Source organism: Eulemur rufifrons, chromosome 24, assembly GCF_041146395.1.
Source record: "Eulemur rufifrons isolate Redbay chromosome 24, OSU_ERuf_1, whole genome shotgun sequence".
In the NCBI taxonomy this organism is placed as follows: Eukaryota; Metazoa; Chordata; class Mammalia; order Primates; family Lemuridae; genus Eulemur; species Eulemur rufifrons.
Window position 1 is genome coordinate 318,006 of NC_091006.1, and position 24,644 is coordinate 342,649.

A 24,644-nucleotide genomic window follows, 5' to 3' on the forward strand; every position below is an offset into this window, starting at 1 on the left:
CCTGGCTAGCACTGGGATCAAAGAAAGGATGGGTCAGCCCGACCACCGACATGGTCCACCAAACCCGTCTCTGCACAGACCACAACATAGCCGAGAGACAGACAGGCAGAAACAGAAAGAGAGAAAGGGAGAGAAAGGAAAAGAACAGAAAGAAAAGAGACGGAGAAACAGAGAGAGAAAGTCAGAAAGAAGAAAACAGTAAATAAGAAAAGACAGGAAGAGGGCGCGGGGAAGAAAGAAAAAGGAAGGAGATAGGAAACACAGAAAGACAGAAGGAAAGAAGAAATAAGGAAAGAAAAGACAGGCAGAAAGAAAGAATGAGAAGAAGGAAGGAAGGAAGGAAGCAGAAAGAAAGAAAGAGGGAAAGAAAGAAAAGAAAAGAAAAAGAAAGGAAATTAAGAGAGGAAAGAAGAACACGGAAAGATGGAAAGAAAAAGAAGGAAGGACAGAGAAAGTATAGAAAGAGACAGAAAAGAAAGAAGGAAGGAAGAACGGAAAGACAGAAAGAAGGAAGGAGAGAGAAAGGAGAGAATGAGAAAGAAAGAAGGTAGGAAAGTAGAAAGGGGGAAGAAAGATGGAAAAAACAGAGATAGAAACACAGGATAACAGGAGAAAGGAAGAGAGGAAAGAAAAATGGAAAGAAATACGGAAGGAAGGAAGGCAGGCAGGCAGGAAGGAAGACAGGAAGACTGAAAGAAGGAAACAACAAAGAAGTAAAGAAAAGGCAGAAGGAGGAAGAGAAAGAAAGAAAGAAAGAAAGAAGGGGGGGGGAGAGATGATAGGATGAGAAAACCTTTCTGTCGTGGAATCATAAAACCCCTTCCTATCTTAGGATCATGAAACCCAGGGTGGAACTATGATACACTTCACATTCTCAGAGCACGCCGGCTGGTGAAACAAAGAAAGAAGTCGGGGACAAAGAGAACACATTCACGGGGCCTGGCCGGAGGCCAGGGTGGGGCGGCCCGAGGCTGTCGCCAGAGCCATCTCTGTGGCAGGACGTCGCAACACGCCTACCGGATTTTCCCATAACGCTCGCCCGCCGCCAGGTGACCCCCGTCATCCACCGATCCAAGTGTCAGCCTGGAAAGGACGGGCTCCCTCGTGGGGGAGGGAGCGTGGGGGCGGGAGTGGGTACACACTGGGTCGCAGGCCTCCTCCCGGCCCCTCTTGGACCACGTCTCTCAGCCCTCGGGCACACTCCCCACCACTAGTCGACCAGAGAGCCCCCGGGGGCGGGGGGCCGGAGGGGGGCGTCCACGGCAGGGAGAGAGGACAGGGACCCATCGGCCCGTGCTAGATGCCACGGGTGGAGGCAGGACCTGCTGAAGACACACGAACAGTACGGAGAGGTTCAGAGCGGGGCCTAGGCGCAGCCACTCACGATGATCTCACAGTTGGACTATCTGTCACGGTGGACCGAAGCGCATGAAGTGGGCGCTCCCGGAAACGGCGTGTGTGTGTGTGTGTGTGTGTGTGTGTGTGTGTGCGCGCGCGCGCGTGCCTGTGTGTGGGAGGGAGAGAGAGAAAGAGAGAGAGAGAGAGAGATGGGAGAAGACGGTCGGTACATTCACTCACTCCTGTACCCGGGCCAGTCGTTTCTCCCGAAGGACAGAAATCCATAAAACACCCACGTCTAAAGAGTGTTTACACAGAGCTAACCCTAGGTCGAATCAGTCTGGAGTCGAGTGCGGGGAATCCTATGGTCCCAAACTGGGACTCCAGTCCCGGCCCCATAGCAAAAGGGGGTCATTTCTCAGAAAACGCACGCACACAGAAACGGGTAACGTTTATACAATTTTATACCGTGGTAGTGACTTCCTTCCCCGCGCCCGTGTTCTTAGGATCGGTCTCACTACATAGTACTTTTTTTTTTTTTTCTGAGCTTTATTTTATTTTATTGTAATTTCATTAGAGATGGTGGGTTTCGTTGTTTTTGTGCACAATAAGAGATGACACTACAAAATGATGATTTTTTTGATTTTCAGACAGCTCATGAAGCACCCCCTTACTGAGCTTGTTCACCTTTGCAATTTGTTTCAAATGCCAAATGACCACAGAATGAATGCTCAACATTGAGTTCTTCGGCAACTTCTCCTGTATTTGTAAGAGGATCAGCTTCAATCATTGCTCTCAATTGTTTGTCGTCAACTTCTGATGGTCGGCCACTGCGCTCCTCTTCTTCAGGGCTCTCGTCTCCTTGCAAAACTTCTTAAACCACCACTGCACTGTACATTCCTTAGCAGTTTCTGGGCCAAATGCGTTGTTGATGTTGCGAGTTGTCTCCACTGCTTTATGACCCATTGTGAACCTGAGTAATAAAATCATTTGAATTTTCTTTTTGTATAACATCATTTCCATTGTCTAAAATAAATATAAACAGCAGATACTAAGTCCTCAGCAAAAAAACAAAGTGAGAAATGCATATTAAAATAATATATAACATAGCCACATTTATTTAAGAATGTATTCCAATATCAAACGGCAAATGTTAGCAATGCTAAAACCACAATTACTTTTGCACAAAGCTAACACAAATTAAAGTAATAATAAATATCTTTTTTCCTCTTAAAATTGACAAAAACTGAAAATATTGATAATATCTAGTGATGGTGAAGAAATGGGGAAGTGGATATTTACATATTGTTGCTTGTAGTATACTTCGAACAAATTATTTGAGAAATAATTTAGTAGTACTTGCTATAATTCAAAACAAGCACATCATTTGCATCAGCAATTCAACTTCTAGCAATCTAGGTCATGAAAATAAAAGCCTAAGTGTGTAAGGGTATATATGTGCAGCTGGATTTTTGTATTAGAAGAAATATTGAGGCCGGGCGCGGTGGCTCACGCCTGTAATCCTAGCACTCTGGGAGGCCGAGGCGGGTGGATTGCTCAAGGTCAGGAGTTCGAGACCAGCCTGAGCGAGACCCCGTCTCTACTAAAAATAGAAAGACATTATATGGACAACTAAAAATCTATATAGAAAAAATTAGCCGGGCATAGTGGCGCATGCCTGTAGTCCCAGCTACTCGGGAGGCTGAGGCAGTAGGATCGCTTAAGCCGAGGAGTCTGAGGTTGCTGTGAGCTAAGCTGACGCCACGGCACTCACTCTAGCCTGGGCAACAAAGTGAGACTCTGTCTCAACAAAAAAAAAAAAAAAAAAAAAAAAAAAAAAAGAAGAAATATTGAAAAATTTGAAACAATCTAAATATACATAAAGAAATGACTGAATAAACTACAATGCCACCATATAATTGAGTATTATGCAACCAATATAAAAGACAAATCTACATATTGACTTGGTAGTGTAAAAGCCAAATTTTAGCTCAGTAACCACATAATGACTCCATTCTTGGAAACATAAAAGTGTGTGGTTATTTATACATATAGATTTCTTGCATATACTCAAGAAAATGTCACAAAGTAACTTAACATAGGTCACCTTTGGGGAGATGGAATTTGATGAGTGGGTGATAGAACAAATGTTCACTTAACAACTTTAGATAATCGTTTTAAAGTAGTGGAATTACAAATTATTTTTCATTTTTGTTGTTTTCTAGCATTTTTCTGAAATAGAGAGCAAATAATGGCTGGATCAGGATCCTGCAGGAGACTGTAGAGGAAGGAACCAAGGGTATAAGCGGAAGGACGCACTTCAAACACAATGAATACTTCACTCCGCAAGTGCGTGACAAGAGGGAAGAATTGGTGGGGATGTAGGTCTGCAGGGGTGCAAGAGGTAGGGTCGGAGAGCTAGGAGTGGAGACATCTTGCCTGATGACCCTGTGTTCTCAGTAAAAATGAGAAGAAAACCTGGGCTTGAGGAGAGTGGTGAAGGTTTGGAGTCGTCAAAGAGGAAAAGAGGAAAAGATGCTGACTAATGACAAGTGAGGAAAAATGCACCTGTGAAGTTTTTCTTATCTAGGCCTAGCGGTGGCCCCTCACTGCAAGACACTAACAGCAAGACAGGCTAACGATGCAGTCTTGGTTTCTTGCCAGAAAGAGGAGAATGGATTCGGTGGACTGCCATCATTCTCTGCCACACTGTGACTACCTTAGATGTTTTCTGTAATGCAGATCACTTTTCCTACCCCCTCATGCATCCATATTCAATTTTACACTCACCCATCCTCAATTTGAAATTCCTTTTTTAAATGTTATTATTTATTTTTTTAGTTGACGAAATTGCATACATTTACGGTGTACAACATAATGTTTTACAATACGTATATATTGTGGAATGGCTAAATCAAACTAACATATGCATTACCTCATATACTTTTTTGTGGTGAGAACATGTACAATCTACTGTGTTAACAATTCAAGTTTTCTTTTAATGAAGACATCATACACTTATTGAAGCTAAAAATGCCCTTTGAAATAAGCATTGTATCTATTAAGCAAAAATTACTCCTATGGAAGGTGATAGCATGATGCGTAACATAAACATATTGCAAATAATTTTATATGAAATGCATAAAAGAACATGGGTGAATAATTTGAACTGATGCATTTTTTTTAGTACGAGGAGCTTCTCCAAATTCTAAAATTTGCACCATATTCACGATCTTCAAAACACTATCCAAGGATACACCATGTTTTTGAAAGGACTACACTGCCCTCTACAGCTTCAGCATAAGTAATTCCGTTTGTGGGGAAAAACCAGCAGTTGAAACATCAACACGGAAGTGTGTGCGATTAACATGACTCAGAAATTTACTTTTCCTTCTTGAACTGAATGAAAGTATTAAATTTTTAATAAAATTTAATAAATTTCATTTATTTTAGTAAATACAATGAAAATATTAAAATAAAGATCACATTTTAAGCAAAGTGTACTACAGTATGTATAACAGGTACCTATTTACGTAAAAAGATACGAAATATAGAAAAAGATGCATATATGTGCATATCTGTAGATTATTTTGAGGGGAACCCTTTAGGAAATGACACAGTTGCCTACAGGGAGGCAAACTGGCATCTTAGGGGTTAAATATGAGATTTATCTTCTACTGTGGATCTTATTGTAAAACTTGAACTTTTCGATCATACACATTCATTAATCTTTCAGGTAAGAAAAGAGTTAATCAGTAAAAACTTGATTAATAATTACCTACTAGAGAAGTTTTATGCATCCAAATGTTAAGTATCTCTTTCCAGAAATTACATAACTTCAGATGAGTTATGTAATCTTTGTGCCTGCCCTGACCACTCAATTTAAATTAAAGCATACCTTCCTTAACTCTAGATTACCTTATTAGCTACAGCCCAACATCTTCACAATATAGCCACAAAAAGGGTAGTGTATACTAGCTCACATTTGGATAACAAAACAAATCTTGAATGACTACACTCTATTTTATATCCTGTTTTTATCTGTTAACTAATTTTTTTAAGTTGAGAGAAACTAATTTTATATGGTTAAAATATTAATTATGAAATAGTATACAATGAAAGGCAAATCTATTTCCAACTCAGTCCTTCTCACCAAAGGAAGCTAGATGTATTCCATGTATCTTTCCAGAAATTATGCTAATAAGTATTTATTGAGTGATGGAATAAGCAATATTTTAATTGAATGTTTATTCTGTGCCAAGCATCTTTCTAGGTGCAGTGGATAAGGAGTAAACGAAACTGTCATTGACCTCATAGAGTTGACACTGTAGTGAGAAGAGGCAGATAATATATACATAAATACATATATACAATGCTAAAAGTTATAAGTGATATTTAAAAAGAAGAAGATCAAAGGAACAGAAGTAACAGACAAGGGAGTTGCTGTTTTATGCAGAGAAAGCTCTGAGAGGATGACATTTAACCAGATATTGGATTCAATGGGAAGCAGGACACATGGGTATCGGAGTAAGTGCCTACCAGCCAGAAAGAACAGGCAGCACAAAGGCCTTAAGAGGGAGTCTGTATAGGATTCAAGAAACTGCCAGGCCAGGTGCAGTGGCTCACACCTGTAATCCCAGCACTTTGGAAGGCTGACGTGGGAGGATCACTTTCAAGCCAGGAGTTTGAGACTAGCCTGGGTACCACAGCGAGACCCCATCTCTATTTTTAAAAATATACGTATATTTCTAAAGAAACATAAAAAAAATTACAGCTGACTACTTTGTTAGAATCCACGGAAGCAAAAATGAGTGGAGTGAAATATTTAAAGTATTGACAAAAAAAAAAAAAACCCACCAACCTAGAATTATATATCTGGCAAAATTATTCTTCAAGAGAGAGGAGAAATAAAAAGGAAAAAAAAACTGCCAAGAGGCCAGTGTGGCTGGTGTGTAAGGCCAGAGTACTGATAAGGAACAAGATCACATAAGGCTTGGGAGACAAATGAAAGATTTGTGTTTTATTCTTAGAGAATCAGAGGGTACAAGGGAGGCTTTGGGGGTCTTCAGAGAGGAGAGGTATGACCCAACTTACATTTTTTAAAGGCTCCCTCAAATTGTTAGGTTGAGAATAGACTGGCAGTGGGGGTGGGAAAAGGTAGAGACAGAGATGAGTTCAGTGTCAGATGATGGCATTTTGGACCAGGTGGCTAGCATAAGTTGTGACAAATGGTCATATTCTGGAATATTCTCATGGTAGCCCCACAGAATTTTCAGGTACATTGAATGCAGACTTTGAGAGAAAAGGAGAAGTTGAGCAGCATGACTGGATACCTGGAAGGATGATGGACGCGCCCTCAATTGAGATGCAGAAAACTGCTGAGAAAGCAGTTGGTGAGAAGGAGATTATGAATCAGTGTTGGACATTTTAAGTTTAGAATATCTATTAGATATCTAAGATGGGAGAAATTACGCCATATGTTTGCTGCTGAGACTGTCTTATTAGAGCAGGAGAAGATGCCGATGTAAAACAGAGAGGCATAAGAAGGGGAAAGGATCTAGTGTACACATGGAGAGATCTTCAGAGGGGATAACGGTTGCTCATCTAGATACAACCGGGAAGGCAGGTATGTGGCCACAGGCACAGGTAGGTGGACAGATAGGTTGACAGGAGCTAGTGCAGAGTCTCTTCTGGAAGCTTCTGTTTTCATAGTGAAATAAAGAAATTCTTGTTTGAAGGAATTAATAAATCCCTTTTTACTCCCTTGCTTAAAACCCTCCCCAGGCTTCCTCTCGCCATGAGAATAAGATCCAAATGTTTTATCACAGCCCACAAGTCCCCACAGGATCTCGCCCTGACCACCTCTCTCCATTGCCCCAAATGCTCCAGCCACAGGGGCCTTCCTTCTGTGTCTCAGACACATGACAAACTCAGACAACCATGGGTTCACCCTCTGTCTGGTACGCCCTCTCTCTTATCCTCATCACGTAAGTTTTACCTCAAAGTTCACCTCCCCAGGCCTTTCTTGAACTTCCCATCTAGAGTGTCCCCTCCTCCCACCATGAATTATTTTACTCATTTATTCTGTATTGTCTGCTTCGTCCCACAAGAATGTGTTTCCTAAGAAACTAGCACCCCTACTCCTGGCTCCCCCTCCCCCTCTCTTCTCTTTCCTGATTTGGCTTTAGTTTTCTTCTCAGTACTCATCAGAACCATACCTGGCACATAGCAGGGGCTCAGTCACTATTTCTTGATGAACAATTTTGACAATTTAAATGAAAAAATGGATACAGAGCATATAGCAGAGAGCCTGGCATATAGTAAATATTCAATAAATGTTACCTGCTATGGTGATGGCAACAAAGACAGCCACGGCAACAATCAGAAGCACAACGCTGAAAGGCTGATGCCTCCTCTGTACTCTTGGACCAATTCCCTTTTGTCTCATCAGAGACTTTCATTGATCATGTCCTTCTTCCTCTTGATAGCATCCTTCCCTTCAAGTAAATATTGATATGTGCAATATTAGCCCACCATTAAAAACAAAAACAGTTAAAACATACCTTCCTTAACTCTGGGTCTTATTAGATACAGCCAAGTGTCCTCATAGTTTAGCAATTAAAAAAAATATCCTATACTAGTTCACAACTGGTTAACCAAAACAAATCTTGAATAAGTAGACTCATTTTTATTTACCACTCTTATCTATTGACTAGTTTCTTTAAATTGAAAAAAACTACTTAATATTTGCATGGTTACCATATTAATAACTATAAAATAATATTCAATAAAAGATCTATTATCTAATTCAGTCCTCACTCTGCAAAAAACTGGCATATCTATCTTTCCAGAAATTATATATGCATATCCAGACATATAAATATCTTTTGAAAATACCAATATGCACACAATTTTGCACCTTAGGTTTCCTTTAGTTAATAGATATCATGACTAGCTTTCAAAAGTACATAGAAAGAGCTATATCATTACTTTTACTGGCTACGTACTGTTCCATTGGGTATGAATGTAATGTCATCCATTTATCTAGTCCCATATTTACTGGCATTTAATGTGTTTCCAGTCATTTGTTCTTGTAAAGAATACTGGAATTAATAGTCTTGTATATGTGTATGTGTATTCATGTATACATTTAATATATACATACTTCTTCAAATATATCCATGCATAAATTCTTGAAAGTACAACTGCTGGCATAAAAAGCATATGTGTCTTCAGTTTTTATCAATATTGACAAATTACTTTCTAAATATTAATAATTTTATTAAATCAGCAGATTTTTTGACTCCTCTAAATTATGAACAATTACTAAGTGCTTTGCTTCACATTATTGTTGAGGGAAAGTGGATAATTATTTATATCTCTGTATCAAAGCAGAAAAGGACTGAAACCACTTTTAAAGAAAATGTTAGTACCTTCTACGATACATACAGTTGTCTCCCCTTATCCAGGGTTTCACTTTCCACAGTTTCAGTTACCTGTGGTCATCCATGGTCCAAAAGTATTAAATGGAAAATTCCAGAAATAAACAACTCATAAGTCTTAAATTGCACACTGTTCTTTCTGTACTGAAATCTCTCACCACCCCACACAGTAGGTGAATCATCCTTTGGTCCAGTGCGTCTCTGCTACACATGCTACCAGCCTATTAGGCACTTAGTAACCATGTCCATGATCAGATCAAATCCTCTGTCCTGGTTCCACGGTGTTTGTGTTCAAGTAACTCTTATTTTACTTAATAGACTTAATAGTAGAATGAAGTAAATACTACATAATAGTGGTCCCCAAACTCAAGAATAGTGGTGCTGGCAATTCGATATGCCAATGAGAAACTGTAAAGTACTTTCTTTAGGCGGAATAATGAAAGTTCTAGACTTAATAAGGAAAGAAAAAAATTATATGCTGAGGTTGCTAAGATCTACGTTAAGTGAAAGTCTTCCTCAGTAAAACTGTGACAAAGGAAAAAGAAATTCTTGTATAGCATATAGAGGGTTCAGTACTACCTGTGGTTTCCAGCATCCACTAGGGGGCTTGGAATGTGTCCCCCTCAGATTGGGGAGAGGAAGGGGAAAATACTGTGTTTAAGACAAAGGAAAACCAAGCACTATTTTGGGGAAAGAGATTCTGTATTTAGAATAGCTCAGTGTTGGAGATAAGTTCTGTGTGCCTCTGCATAGGCTCCTTGCTTACCCAGTTTGAACCAGTTAGGTGGTAAAGAAGAAAGGATGAGGTCACTCATTGCTGACGCCATAACTTTGAGCACCGATGGTTCTGCAGTGGTGACTGACCTGCACGATCCTCCTAATGATCCTGAAATGCAGGATCTGTGATAGTTGGGCTCACTTAGAAGTTCATTTAAACTTCTTATGTAGTTGTAATTCAAGTAATGTTTTTAAAGTTTTAACATGGATGTCCAAGTTTCAAGCTGGTGTACAAATCTTGGCACACAGCCAGACTGCTGTAAGCCTTGAGAATGATCTGAGAGTTTAACAGGGGTGTGCTTTCTTTTGAAACTGGACATTTTCTTTGATCTTCCAAGAGTAAAGTAATTGTATATGAAAAAAAAAAAAAAAAGGAAAGCTTTCTCTTTCAGCTAATGAAAGTATCAACACATTAAATGAACTTTTCCAGTACTCAGTAGTTCTTTCCCCTAAGTCAGCCTCTTAGAAACTCACAGCCTATGGAAACAAGAGTTAAAGACACAGAAAGAAAAATACCTAAACTCAAAGAGTTTCTCAGGACCACAACGAGCTTCTTACCTTTCTAGACCGACCAGTGAGTTTCAACTTTCGTCGTTTGAGGTTTTTTCTTTCTTTCTTTCTTTCTTTTTTAAATTGTTAGTGTGGTTTAAAAAAAAAAAATCGTAATTCTCTTTTAGTGGAAAAGTACATGTCCCTGCCTTGTTTCTTCTACAGATTGCAAACTCTTCAAGGGAGGGGGTGGAGGATAGTGTTCAGGGGCTTTTAGCAAATAGCAGTGTCCGGCTATTACCGAGACGGCCGCTCTCTGTCAGGCCACCATCCCGTCCATGCGACCCCCCTCCCGCTCGCCGCCAGACTACGTCAGGTGTGCGCCGCCTGCCATCGCGCTCCCCCGCACCGCGCCGCAGGTGGACTCGTCCATGACGTCACGAGACAGCGACCCAATCAGAGGCGGCGTTTTGGAAATTTTCAACTTAAAGGCGGGTCTGCCTTTGCGCCCTGAAGCGCCGGCGGCGGAGGGTTTGGGCCACTTTCCTGGGGCCCGGCGTGAGAAAGCTGGCGGAGGAAGGCCCCGTGGCGGTCTGCGTGCGAGTCCGGCCGCTCAGCAGCAGGTAGGTGGCCCAGACCGCGGCGGGGCGCGCACGGCTGCCGGCGGCGCGGGCCCGAGGGGGAGGGGCGAGTGCTCCAGCCTTTCCCAGAGCTGCTTTCTAGGGTTTGCTTGTCTGTGAAGTGACAGGGAAGGATCCCAGATCTGGAAGATAACTTCCAGCTGCGAGATTCACTTAAATCTAATACGGGCTCGCTGACGTTGAAGACCTTAACGCTGTTTTTCTCCCACATCTGAACCTCCTTACCCATTCGACACCCTAAAGAAGTCGTATGGGGGAGTGTGGTCATTTTAAGCTAAATTGGCTACCTCTAAACTCCCTGAGGGCAAGGACTAGTCTGTCGCACTGCATTCAATAGACACTCAAGACTGCATCCATTCAGTCGTGCTACAAATACTTATCTATCTGCATATATGTATTTTAGTACACCGTTACAGCACTGAACAGACGCTGCCACATTGCCCTGTGGATCTTCCATTCTAGTGGAGAGAGAGACAGAACATAAAGCTAAAAATATGAGTGTTAAGTGGTGATATGTAAGTAATAAATGCTATGGAGAAAAACCAGGAAGGGGAATAAATGAAGTCAGTTTGTTTCACTAGCCTCTGGTCCTCGACCCCAAAGGCTAACATTTTCTGTGTTTGAGAAATTTTTATTGAACACAGCGCTTAGTAACAGAGAATATCAAGATCTGGGATTTCCTGTTTTTAAGGAGCTCCTTATCTAATACATTAGAAGACATCAGCATAAAGAAGCCATTACAATAGGTTGTGACAAGTGTTATGATGGGCAGGTGGAGAATGTTTGCTAAAATGATTAGTCCATAAGAGAGATGACAGTTTGGGTGGGGTGGGCTCATGTCAGGAGAGTCCCGACAATTTTCACAAGTGAAACAATAGGTAAGTTACTTAATGGAAAGGAAGGTCAGAATATTCTAGGCCCAAAGAGGTTAAATCTGTCATTTTGAGAAGACCTTCAAGTAGAGCTTCGGGTTCATATAGAAATTTAGAGGACGGCCGGGCGAGGTGGCTCACGCCTGTAATCCTAGCACTTTGGGAGGCCGAGGTGGGCGGATCGTTTGAGCTCAGGAGTTCGAGACCAGCCTGAGCAAGAGCGAGACCCCATCTCTACTAAAAATATAAAGAAATTATATAGACAGCTAAATATATATATAGAAAAAATTAGCCGGGCATGGTGGCGCATGCCTGTAGTCCCAGCTACTCGGGAGGCTGAGGCAGGAGGATCGCTTGAGCCCAGGAGTTTGAGGTTGCTGTGAGCTAGGCTGATGCCACGGCACTCACGCTAGCCTGGGCAACAGAGTGAGACTCTGTCTCAAAAAAAAAAAAAAAAGAAAAGAAATTTAGAGGACGATGAGGTTGGAGCGTGAAATGACGTGATCCAGGTCTCATGTGCTATGCTAAGGATTTCATAAGTTTCCAGGAAGTTTTCAAGAGTTTTAAGCAAGAGGGACATAATCAGTTTCATTTTTAATCTATCCTCTCAGCTGTTGGGTGAAAGGGTGAATGAATGGTTTCACAAGAAACTCCCATGACAGGGCAGGAGGCACTGAAACCCCATTTAAGAGAGCTGAATCCTCAAAGCTGGATTTTCCATCTTTCTCTTATAAGTGGTACATTATTACTATCTTTTAAAATAGTCTTCATCTGGGCATGGTGGCTTATGCCTGTAATCCTAGCACTTTGGGGACTAAGGTGGGAGGATCCCTTGAGGACAGGAGTTCAAGACAAGCCTGGGCAACATATGGATACACCACCCCTCCACCCCCTACAAAAAATACAAGCATGGTGACACAGGCCTTGAGCCAGGAGATCACTTGAGACCAGGAGTTTGAGGTTGCCGTGAGCTTTGATTATACCCCTGCACCCTAGTACCTGCAACAGGGCAAGACACCATCTCAAAATAAAATAAAATGTTCTTCAGAAGATGAAATCTTAAATTATCCTTCCTATAACGTAACTTTTATGACCAATTACGCTAAAATGCAGTATTATTGTATTTTTAGAGAAGAAGAACTTGGAGAAACTGCCCAAGTTTACTGAAAAATTGACAATAATGCCATTTAGCAAGTTGATGGAAGTAAATCCTTCAATTTTGGTAAGATAATAGCATCAAAAATTAGCTTGCTATTCTTTTGCTATTAAGAGTACAGAAGGCTTATCAATAATACTAGATCAGACTAAGGCTTTTGTAAACTGCTTCACTGAAAATGAAAAATTGTTTAGCCATCATGTATGATAGGTGAGATAATAAATTGATATTTAAAGCACAGTTATATAATTTGTATCCAGACAGATTCCAGACCCCCATGTGCAACCACTATGGCCTACTGCCTTGTAAAAACACACAGGATCATTAACTTGTAGTATATTTTTTGTCTTTGAGGACCAAAACATTTTACCTCAAGGAGAGGTTTTTTCAAAGGACCAAAAAGTTGAAGAAAATACTGTCTTAAATATTTTATCATCCTAGATTGACAATTTTATTTCTTTGGGCAATTACTAGTTCAGAATGAAAACACATTTGATTTGTTTGGTTTAACTTCAAATGTGTTGTTGTTTTGTACATCATGTCTTTCATAGTAATGAAACTACTAAAAATGTGTATGAAGAAATAGCAGCACCAATGATCAATTCTGCCATACAAGGCTACAATAGTTTGTATTCGCTCAGTGTTGCAGAAACATTTTAGTCTTGGATGTCTGTGCAACAGGTATTGATAGTTTTACCCACTGCAGATTCATTTTTAATATTTGTGTTTGTGTGTATTTTGTTTGTTCAGGTACTACATTTGCCTATGGGCAGACTGCTTCAGGAAAAACGTATACTATGACGGGTTCAGAAGATTACTTAGGACTTATGCCCAGGGCAATTCATGACATTTTCCAAAAAATTAAGAAGGTAAATAACTTAGCTGAATTTCTAGTATATACTGGTAAAAGTAGCAACAATCTTAGTGTTTTTCTTGGGTAATAATAAAAGGAAGTAAATTTACAGTTATCTCTTGATTATCCATGAGGAAAGAAGAGAGGCATAACATAGATTTACTTTTATCCCAACAAACTTACTTTTTAAAGCTTAAAGTTTTTTTATTCTTTCCCTTGAATCCTGCAACAGTAATACTTCCAACAAAAAGTCATCATTAAGGAACAGGAAAATCTTATCAGAATGGTTTAGCTCCTGATTGCCTTTGTTTAACTACTAGTGATTATAAAGGAACAGTAAAAAGTGGGTGTAGGTAAAGAAAAAGGGAAGTAGAAGGCCAGGGTAGGCAACTTAATTAGTTAAGAGTTGGTTTTAAATTAGCATTTTCATTGAAATAAGAACATCTAATGGTAGAGTTTTATTTTGAGCCTGGAGAGTTGGAAAGAGTGCTCTCTTCTAATTTTACGATGTTACTTTTCATTATTTCTGAAACAATGCTTTTATATTTTTGTGTTTATTATTGTCAACATCGAATCATGGGTTTTGTTTTACAAACATAACTTCCTTCTTTACCTCTGTCATAAGCAAACAAGCATAAAATACTAGGTTTTCGTAATTTGATGCTCACTGATGTTTTACATATTTTTTCTTCCAGTTTCCTGATAGGGAATTTCTCTTGCATGTGTCTTACATGGAGATATACAATGAAACCATTACAGATTTATTCTGTGGCACTCAAAAAATGAAACCTTTAATAATTCGAGAAGATGTCAATGTGAATAACAAACATTATAATCAACTTACTTATTGGGATTATTGTTCTTGAATATTTACCTTTAATTTTTAAAGTGTCTGCTGTTTCTGTGGTTTTCTTTCTTTTCTTTTTTGAAGTATTTATAGAGATTCATTTTTTAAATAATATGTATAGTTTTAAAATACTGGTAGCTCTAATAGGCTTAAGTGCCTAAAAATAGCAATATGGAAGTATCAAGTTAGAATTTAGTGTGCTTTGGTATAGGAAATAAATTGTATTCATGGAGTTGCTTGTTATATTCTATTAGAATAATGATTCCATTTTCCACCTTTAACTTCCACAAATGAAGTCTGTAATAGTTTGTACCTTCTTTTTGAAAAGCAGACTGTTAAGTGACTTTTATTTCTTTAATCTTTCCACAATTAAACTTGTTTCAGAGGAATGTGTATGTTGCTGATCTTACAGAAGAAGTGGTTGATACATCAGAAATGGCTTTTGGATTACAAAGGGAGAAAGTAAGACTTTCTGCTGTAATTCTTTAAAACCCTTATAAAAGGTATCTTTTCAATCAAGTGTGTTTAGGCTTCAAATAATACTTTATTAAGTTAAAATAACAATTACTGTTTTTCGTTGGATTTTAATATATGTGCAGCTGAAATATAACTCATTTTTACAGGGAACAGCGATTATGGAAAAACAAAAATGAATCAGAGAAGCAGTCGTTCTCATACAATTTTTAAGATGGTAGGTAATATTCACTCTCTCTCTGTCTGTCTTTCTCTCTCTTTTATAACATCTGATGGTAGGGTTTTACTTTGAGCCTAGAGAGTTGAACTGGATGTACTCCTCTTCTTACTTTATGATACTTTATTTTTCATTATCCCACGTAAGAATGCACTAATTTTTATACGTTGCCTTTTCTATCTAGATTTTGGAGAGCAGAGAGAAGGATGAGCCTTCTAATTGTGAAGGGTCTGTGAAGGTGTCCCACTTGGTGAGTATAAATGAGCTAAGATAATGTACTGTATGGGCCAAAATAACAGTTAATATAGCTGCTGGGTATTTGGTTTAATATGAACTGTTAATTAAATGCGGGGCAGGGGAACTATAAATTGGCAGTTTCATCTTGTCAGTAGCATCAAATTACTAGCTGAAATGTTGTAGGAAAAATTCAGAGGGTCTTTCTTGCTGTTATGTTATGGCTGTCATCTCCTAAAAGTTAGATGTAGGAACTATAGGAGTTGAGGCTTTCTCTACCCACTGAAGTAGGGTTTTTTTTTCTGTACACATTTAAGAGTTTAAGTGCTCTTAGAATTTGGGGATTTTTTTTTTTTTAATCTCAGCCAGTATCATTTAGACTTGTGTGGTTAACAAAAATCTAGGTGGGATGGTTAAAAAATAAATCACATTATTGAAGAATTTTCTTAAGTATAAGATAATATATTTAGTATCATAAACATAGTGTTTTAGGCACAAATCTCTTAAAGATGGAAGAGTGATACTGCATTCATGTTTGTAGCCCCAACACATGTATATTACATAGTTTATGTTCAATACATGTTTGTTGAATAAGTGAATATAAGCATTATGCAAACATTCCTTTTTTTCCACAAAGTAAACTTCCCATTTCCTTCTTGCTGCACAGTATCACTGTCTTTCTTACTCCTTTTCTCTCCTTTACCTTTATTGCTTTATTCTCTCTCTTCAGGGCCTTAGTTCTTTAGCTTGATGTGGATATGATTTAAAAAACTTCAGGGGAAGAAAGTAATAATGTTTATTCATTTTCATATTTTGTAAAATCATATTCTTAATATCCAATCCTAATTTCACCTTAGTTATTTTGCTATAAAAGTATATAACTTATTTTAATCTTTAATTTTTATTTTAATCTTTTGAAATTTAATCTTTAATCTTGTTTTAATTTAACAAAAGAAATCTAAAACCTAACTTCTGTTTTGTATTCCAACCCTGGCCTTTGATATTTCACTATAATTTAACATTTCTTTTAATAATTTAGCTTTAATACTCTTGGCATCATCAGTGATGTATTTGGTGATTTTCCTCAGATTCCTTGATGCTCTGTCATTTATGGTCCAGGTGGTCCAACCCTCCAGGCTACCCAATGACTGTAAGAATCTTCTTGGGAAGAAGTCTTCCCCAAAGAGTCATCTTCTGGCTCTTTAGAGGTGGAGATTTATTCTGTCTAGATTTTGAGGTTGTGTCTTGGCCTTGGTGGGACAATAATATTCAGTTTCTCTTAGCTCTGTTCCTTCCCTGTTTTCTGCTGTGGCTTCTTTTGTAATCCCCTACTAACAATAACTCAGAAGTGTTCTGTAGCCTTTCTTGACGTTCTTGCCCTCGGACATTCTATCATCATTTCTGTGTTGATTACTGCCAAATATATATTTTATAGTCTCTAAGTCCTAATTCATATCTTCCTAAAGATTGTTCTAATTGTGTCCCGCTGTTATCTCAAACTTCAGTGTACCTAAAACCAAATTAATTTCTTCCTACCATAATGAATATTCTTTTCTTCTGATAAAACAAAAGCATTATCTCAGTTACCTGGGCTGCATACCTGAGTTTTTGACTCATCTTTTTCTGCCTTTCTCCTTGTTCATTTGTCCCATTTCTTACTGATTCTACCTTTGAACATTCCTATGGGTGTTATACTCATTTAGGTTCTCATCTCTCTTGAATTACTACCTCAGTCTCCTCAACTCTGGTCTTCCTTTCTTCAGTACATCATACATATTTTCTAATGTACTCACAACTGCTTTGTTATGTTGTCTTCTCTGGACAAGATCTAGCCACTCTTCACCAGTTTAACTTTACTTCCTTCTATTCCACAGGAGCCCCTCTCTCATAGACTGGGCCTCTTAGTGTCTTTGACTATGAAAGCTGGTTGCCATCTATACCTTCCTCCTACTGCCCTCATTACTACTTTGCCCATTTATTATGCATCTAAGTCATGGTAGTGGATATTATGCAAGAAAAATTACACCTCTTTGAGTATTTTAGAGAAAGAAGTATATGAGGTAGTACTTATAAAACAATATCACATAAATACCTGTATACTCTTGAAAATCTCCATAGAGAGAGGTAACTTAAAGCTCATTCTTTTTAAGACAGGGTCTTGCTCTGTTGCCTGGGTTAGAGTGCAGTGGTGTCACCATAGCTCATTGCTACCTCAAATTCCCGGGCTCAACCAATCTTCCGTCCTCAGCCTCCCGAGCTGGAACTACGGACACACTGCCATGCCTGGCTCATTTTTCTGTCTTTTTATAGAGATGGGGTCCCACCATGTTGCTCAGGCTGGTCTTAAACTCCTGTCCTATCCTCCCATCTCAGCCTCCCAAAGTGCTAGGATTACAGGTGTGAGCCACCGTGCTCGGTCTCTAGCTTTCTTTTAACACATTCAGAATACTTAAAGAACCTTTATTATGTTCTGAGCATGCTGCTGGGCTCTAAGATTAAACGAATAAACAAGACATCCCTGCGCTAACTCACAGGTAGTCTCCCTGGCCCAAACAGCTGCCACCTCTCACTTGGATCCCTGCACCAGCCTCCTAATGAGGCTGCTTGCTGCCATTCTTGCCCTTGAATCCATCCTCCACCCAGGGGCCACAGTGGATCCTTTAGGAAGTGGAATCAGGTTGTATTACTCCCTTGCATGAAGCCCTCCAATGGCTTCCCAATGCATTTAGAAAATACAGACTTCCTAAGCTTGCTCACAAAGTCCTGCATAATCTGATGCCTACCTACTTCTCTTACCCTATCTTCTCCTGTCTTCACTTCACCAGCTGTCCCACTTTGCTTTTGAACACACCACGCACATTCTGCTTTGTGACCAGGTGTGCTGGCTGTTCTTTCTGACTAGCCTACAGTTTGCCTTGATCTTTTCAATAACTGGCCCCAACCTCTCTGTCACTTAGATCTTAGATTAATGCCAGGCCTTTCCCTGCCACCCAGTCCAGCGAATCTACTCAATCCCTCCCTCTATCCTCTTCTAACTCTATTATCTCTGTTACACTCATCACAATGTGTTTCTTATTTGTCAATCTTTTTTCTCTTCTAATCAGCAGTCTTTCTGTAGAATGTAAGTTCCATGAGAGCAGAGACCTTATTTGTTTGGTTCATTGCTGTTATCCTCGCACCTAACGCACCACCTGGAGCATGATAAGCAGTCACTTTTTTCAGTAATATTTGTGAAATGAGAGAGAGGTCCATGCTTTTCAAGATGCTGCAGCGCAGTTAGTAACACAAATGACTAGCCCAATAGAATAAGTGCACTGAGAATAAGTCTCATCTGTAAATAAGTCTATAAGTATTTATTAAGAGTTCTGGATATGCAGTTGAAGGAGCAGTTCATTCAAGATGTAGGGGAAGAAGGATAAAGTGTGCGAAGCTATCTTGAGGAGGTAACATTTACCCTGGTTCTTGAATAAAGAATAAGGGCAGACTGCAACATTAGAACTAACTGAACAAAGGCAATAGCAAAAAGCTGCTGCTTGCAGGTATAGAAGTATGGAGGGGTGTTTGGAGAATAGTGAGTAGTTCGGCTAGAGAGGTAAGGGTAAGGGATGGATAGATATAAAGCTGGAGCAATGGAAGTGCCAGGTTGTGAAGAATCATTCACCATACCATCGTTTTGGACTTTGTGGGAAACAGAACCTACGCTGGCAGAATTATGGAGAATATATTATAAAGAAAGAAGGAAACGTAGAAAACAGTTTGACTCAGAAAAGGGAATGCCTAAACAGTGAGCTGGAAAACAAGGATACAGATGGGATATTCAGATATGCCATGTATATAAAATGTTCTTTAGGTAGTTTGGATTTTATTATATCAAAATACCATTCCTAAAGATTTATTTCATCTATCTTACAGAATTTGGTTGACCTTGCAGGCAGTGAAAGTGCTGCTCAAACAGGAGCTGAAGGTAATAAAAACTCATGAAATACATTAGTCTTTTTTTTTAATAGGATGCCCAGTTTAATTTGAATTTATAATAGTCAAGGAATATTTTACTATAAGTATTTCTCAAATATTGCATTATGGAAATGCCAAAATGGTATTTAAGGTAATAAAAAATAGCAAATGTACTGAGAGACTATCAAATATTGCATGAGACATACTTAATACTGAAAAATTATTCATTGTTTACCTGGAATTCAAATTTAACTGGACATCCTTTATTTTAATTTGCTAAACCTAATACAATCAAAGAAATAGTCTTAATGTCTTCCTATTCTTTTATTGGATAAAAAGTACCACAGGACATTTTTAGAAACTGATAAAGTAATAATAGTAATCGTTTTCTGATAAAAAGTCTTTAACATAAAAATTAGCATCTGATCAGCATGCAGTGAGATGGGTTTTTTAAAAACATTAGCATTTGGATCTGGCAATGGGTGGCTGCCATTTTGAGCTTGCTGGTGATCAGTGCTGCAAATCAAAGCCATCCCAGTGTTTGAAAAACCCATAACTACAATCTCTTTATCAGTCAATGATAGTTTGGCAAAGTCTTTTTTAGCTTACAGGCAGAAGTGAGCTAAGCTCTCATGATAGAATGCAAAATCCAGTTCTAATTCTCACAATAGGAATGTAAATTGAACAATAAAGAAACAATATATAGGCTGGGCGCGGTGGCTCACGCCTGTAATCCTAGCACTCTGGGAGGCCGAGGCGGGTGGATCGCTCAAGGTCAGGAGTTCGAGACCAGCCTGAGCGAGACCCCGTCTCTACTAAAAATAGAAAGACATTATATGGACAACTAAAAAAAATCTATATAAAAAAAAATTAGCCGGGCATAGTGGCGCATGCCTGTAGTCCCAGCTACTTGGGAGGCTGAGGTAGTAGGATCGCTTAAGCCGAGGAGTCTGAGGTTGCTGTGAGCTAAGCTGACGCCACGGCACTCACTCTAGCCTGGGCAACAAAGTGAGACTCTGTCTCAACAACAACAAAAAAAAAAAAAAAAAAAAAAAGAAACAATATATAAAACATATTCTTGACATCTATATGATTAAGGACTCACTTTCTTTTTTAAATTAGTCTTTTCCTAAATAGTTTGCCCTGATGTCTTAATTTGTAGGCTGAGGTAAATGCTGATTTTTACTTGATTTCATAAATATAAGTTAATATTTATTTTAATATCAACTTTTTTTTCATTCTAGACCATTGAAAACCAAGAGGAGTTAAGAATTCTTGGAGATGAACTTAAAAAGCAACAAGAGATAGTTGCCCAAGAAAAGAGTCATACCATAAAGAAAGAAGAAGAGCTTTCTAGGACCTGTGAGAGACTGGCAGAAGTTGAAGAAAAGCTAAAGGAAAAGGTGAATTTTTAAAATTATCTTCCTGGCCATTTTTTCTGACTAAACATTTTTTTGGTAATGTATTTTGATTCCCATAGACCTAAATCCAGAAATAACATGTACCTCCCAATGAACAGATCTTAATGCTAATATTTTATACAATTTCAACTTACACTAAGATCTAAATTAACATACTTTGTAAGGATTATATTATTCTAGAGTCTTTAGGTGAGAGATGGCCTGTGTCATTTAAAGAAATCATATATATTCATTCATCAAATATATATTGAGCACTACCATGGACCAGGCACTGAGATGCATTAGACAACAAAACAAATATCCTCTCCTTATAAAGATATATTAGTCATTCTCTAAAATGTAAGATTTATGACTATCACTATGTCTTTGATGTCTGCAGTTTCCTGAATCATTTATTTTATACAAGTAAAGTGCTGTTGTAATATTTGCGTAAGAGCTAAGACCCCTGTAACAACCTGGGCATTTTAGCCTGGGTGATTCTAAAATGCACCCACAAAGATATTTCTAGATAAGCTGAGGGCAGTGCCACATGTATTATAGATAATATATTGTGGTTTCTATTGTTCTCCTGTCAAGTGTTTTTTTCCTAATATGTGTTTTCTTTTAATTCTGATCCCTCTCACCATTTTACCTAATTGAGTTTACTAAAACCTTATATCTATTTCATACTTCTCCTAAAGAAGTAAAATCAATAGCCTGTGAAGGTCAATGTCTCAGTATTTTGGGGGGGGTCACCCCTTGTAAGCATTTTATTAGACATGAAAGTAAATTATCCAAAAAGTTTTTAAGAGAGTGAGGAATTAATTATTTGATAGCCATATATGTACATTTAATTAGTCTCTTTGCTTTTTTACTTTATCTCATTTTCCCCTTACCTCCTTAATGAACCTATATCAGTGTCCTAGGGCTGCCAAATCAAATTACCATAAAATTGGTAGCTTACAACAGAAATTTATTCTGTCACAGTTCTAGAAACTGGAAGTCCAGAATTGAAGTGTCAGCAGTGCCATGTTCCTTCTGAAGGCTCTAGGGAAGACTTGTAGAGTAGCACTATTTAGGAATAAAGAAGAAAAAAAAGACTGTAAAGCAGCAATCCCCCACCTTTTTGGCACCAGGGCCTGGTTTCATGGAAGACAATTTTTCCATGGACCAGGATAGGGGGGATGGTTTTGGGATGATTCAAGTGCATTACATTTATTGTACAGTTTATTTCTACATTATTAAGTTGTCACTTGCCACTCCCTGATAGGGTTTTGATATTAGTCTGCAAGCAATTGATTTATTACGGTCTCTGTGCAGTCAAACCTCTCTGCTAACGACCCCTTGCATGTGCAGTTTACAGTAGGGTTGGAGCTCTTATGAGAATCTAATTCCACTGCTGATCTGACAGGAGGCGGAGCTCAGGCAGTGATGCAAGTGATGGGGAGCAGCTATAAATACAGATGAAACTTTGCTCATTCACCCACTGCTCGCCTCCTGTTGTACAGCCCAGTTCCTAATAGGCCACAGACTGGTACCAGTCTGTGGTCCGAGGGGTCGGGGACTGCAGCTGTAAAGGGTTGGCAAAGAGCCTAAAGTTAAAAAGAATGAGTTTCTCTTTAGCTAAGTCTACAGAGATCTAGACTTACCCCCAGGAACAACTGGAATTGTACAAAAGCATGTTAGGGTGGATCCAAGGTTAAAAACAATTCAGATTACTGCTCTCATTCCCACTTCAAGATTGCTGTTACTGGAGTTATGTATTCTACAAAGCTACTTATAGCAACATGGCATGTACAAAGACCATTTAAGGGAGCAATCAAGAAAACTAACCTTCTGGTCAAAAGAAAAAAACTCACTGTCTTGCTCAGATCCCAGCTGCCTTGGCCTAGTTCTGGGCAATCTAGGAACAGAGATGGCTGAGTTGATTTCTTTGTTTGTGCTTTTCTCCAAAATATTCAAACTAGTTTTATTCCCATATTTGGAGGCAAGTGGTGATGGGTATTCTCCAGGAGTTTTAACAAGCCACACATTTACTGATTTTCCATTTATTTCTAGCCCATTCATTTCTTTCACAGCCATCCTTGCGTCACTGTTTTTTTTGAAAGCAAGAGATGCATATCTAAAGTAGAAATGCAGAAAACCAAAAGGTTTTTCATTAATGACTTTAAATTACCTCAAACTTAATTTTATAACCACTAGCTCAAATATAGTTTTCACAATCATAAATGCTCTTATAAGGGTTGATGTACTTAGCTTGAAATCAGGAAGAATGTTTATTTGGGATAACTAAATAAAAACCAAATTAAAGATGGGAAATAAAAGATAGCATTTCTCATGAATTATCTCCTATTTTATATTAAAATTTAATGTAAAACATTTGCAAAGCTGATATATGATAAAGTTGCAGAGATTAGCAATCTGGGGACTAGTTATTTATACTAAAAAAATTAAAATTAATTCCTATATTCAAACATAACCTCCAGATGACTCAAAGGCTTGCAATGTGAAGGCCAAAATTTAAAAAATTTACCAGAATATTTAAGAGAATATCTTTAAGGCCTTGTTGTGGGAAAACATGTAGACCAAAAAAAAAAAAAGAGTTGGAAAATCTAATCAGAATTTTAACCATATAATTGAGAAAGTCAGGCAAGAGCTACTCCTATAAAAGCACCAGACCTAGTCGGTGTCAGTGGAAGGATACATACCAAATCTGAAGAGTGGTTGTTTTCATATGATGGGACTATGGATAATTTTTTATAACCTCCTTGTATTTTTGCATTTAATTATATTTTCTAGATTTCTACACAGTATGTATAATACTTAAGAAAAAAAAAGTTTTTTTAAGGATTCAACAAGATACTTGAATCTTTCACATCAGGTAATACTAATAGGATTATAATACTACTTTAATATAAATGAAATGTATTAATACCACATTAATGAGTAAATTTAAAAAGCATATACTCTTAGGTGACTCCATTAAATAAAATTAAACACCTATTTTTTAACAAATTTCAACCCCAACTACAAACAGGATTCTTTCTTAATTGATAAAGATTTTTCATATCTGAAATGAACAGCCATCATTTTTTATCAGAAGACAGTAAAGGTATTTCCATCACCATTGTGATTTGAATGATCTGACAACGTCACCAAATAGAAAGTAGCAACATACATATTGGAAGAGATTATATATAGATGATGTAGCTATCTACCTAAAAAGTATAAAAGTGTCATCTAAAAAGTAATTAAAATCAGAAATAATAGAATGCAATTTTCTGTGCATCTACTATGTGCCAGGCTTTACTCCTAGTGCTTTACCTATTTAACTCATAGTTTCACAACAACGCTATGACAGTACTGCTAACCTCACTTTATAGACAAAGAGGCTGAGGTACAAAAATGTTAAGTAAATTGCCCAAATTTATTCATCAAGTTGGTGACAGACCTGGGAATTGAACCAAAGTTATCTATTTCTGGAGCCCATTTTCCTTAACTAAGGCACTCTACTTTCCCTGTGAAACAGTGCGTAACAAGATAAAGTACACGAACGTCAGTAAGTCTGCTATGTACCACTAATAACAAGCTACAAAGTATAATCAAAGAAAGATCTGATTAAAAACAGCACGAACTAATGACTGCAGCTATTTGTGTATAATGACTGCAACTATTTGTCTACGTGTCCCCCTATACTAGCCTGGGACACTCCTGTGGGAATGGCCTTTGACTTTATCACCACTGTGGCTGATGTCTGGTACAGAACCTCTAGTGAACAGCAGGCACACAGTAATGCACATTGGACTGAATTTGGGAAACACACCTGTAATTAGTAGAAGAATCATAAATTGGAATTTCAGAAACTTGGTATTTCTGGAAATGAGACTTTAAATCAGCCTAAAAAAAGAGAAATAAGTTTGTGAAAAGTAGAAAAATAACAAATAATCGTA

At 38.3% G+C, this 24,644-nt stretch overlaps 1 long non-coding RNA gene and 1 pseudogene across 1 annotated transcript; one reads left to right on the forward strand and one right to left on the reverse strand.

The window, feature by feature from the left end:
- The first annotated feature begins 15,053 nt into the window (after positions 1-15,053).
- On the forward strand, positions 15,054-19,286 carry LOC138374326 (uncharacterized). The gene is made up of 3 exons (XR_011231375.1): positions 15,054-15,106; positions 15,291-15,356; positions 19,253-19,286. It is a non-coding gene; the product is annotated as an uncharacterized lncRNA (long non-coding RNA).
- Positions 19,287-22,210: 2,924 nt separating this feature from the next.
- LOC138374902 (RNA-binding protein 44-like) overlaps positions 22,211-24,644 on the reverse strand; it is a 28,035-nt pseudogene continuing 25,601 nt past the window's right edge.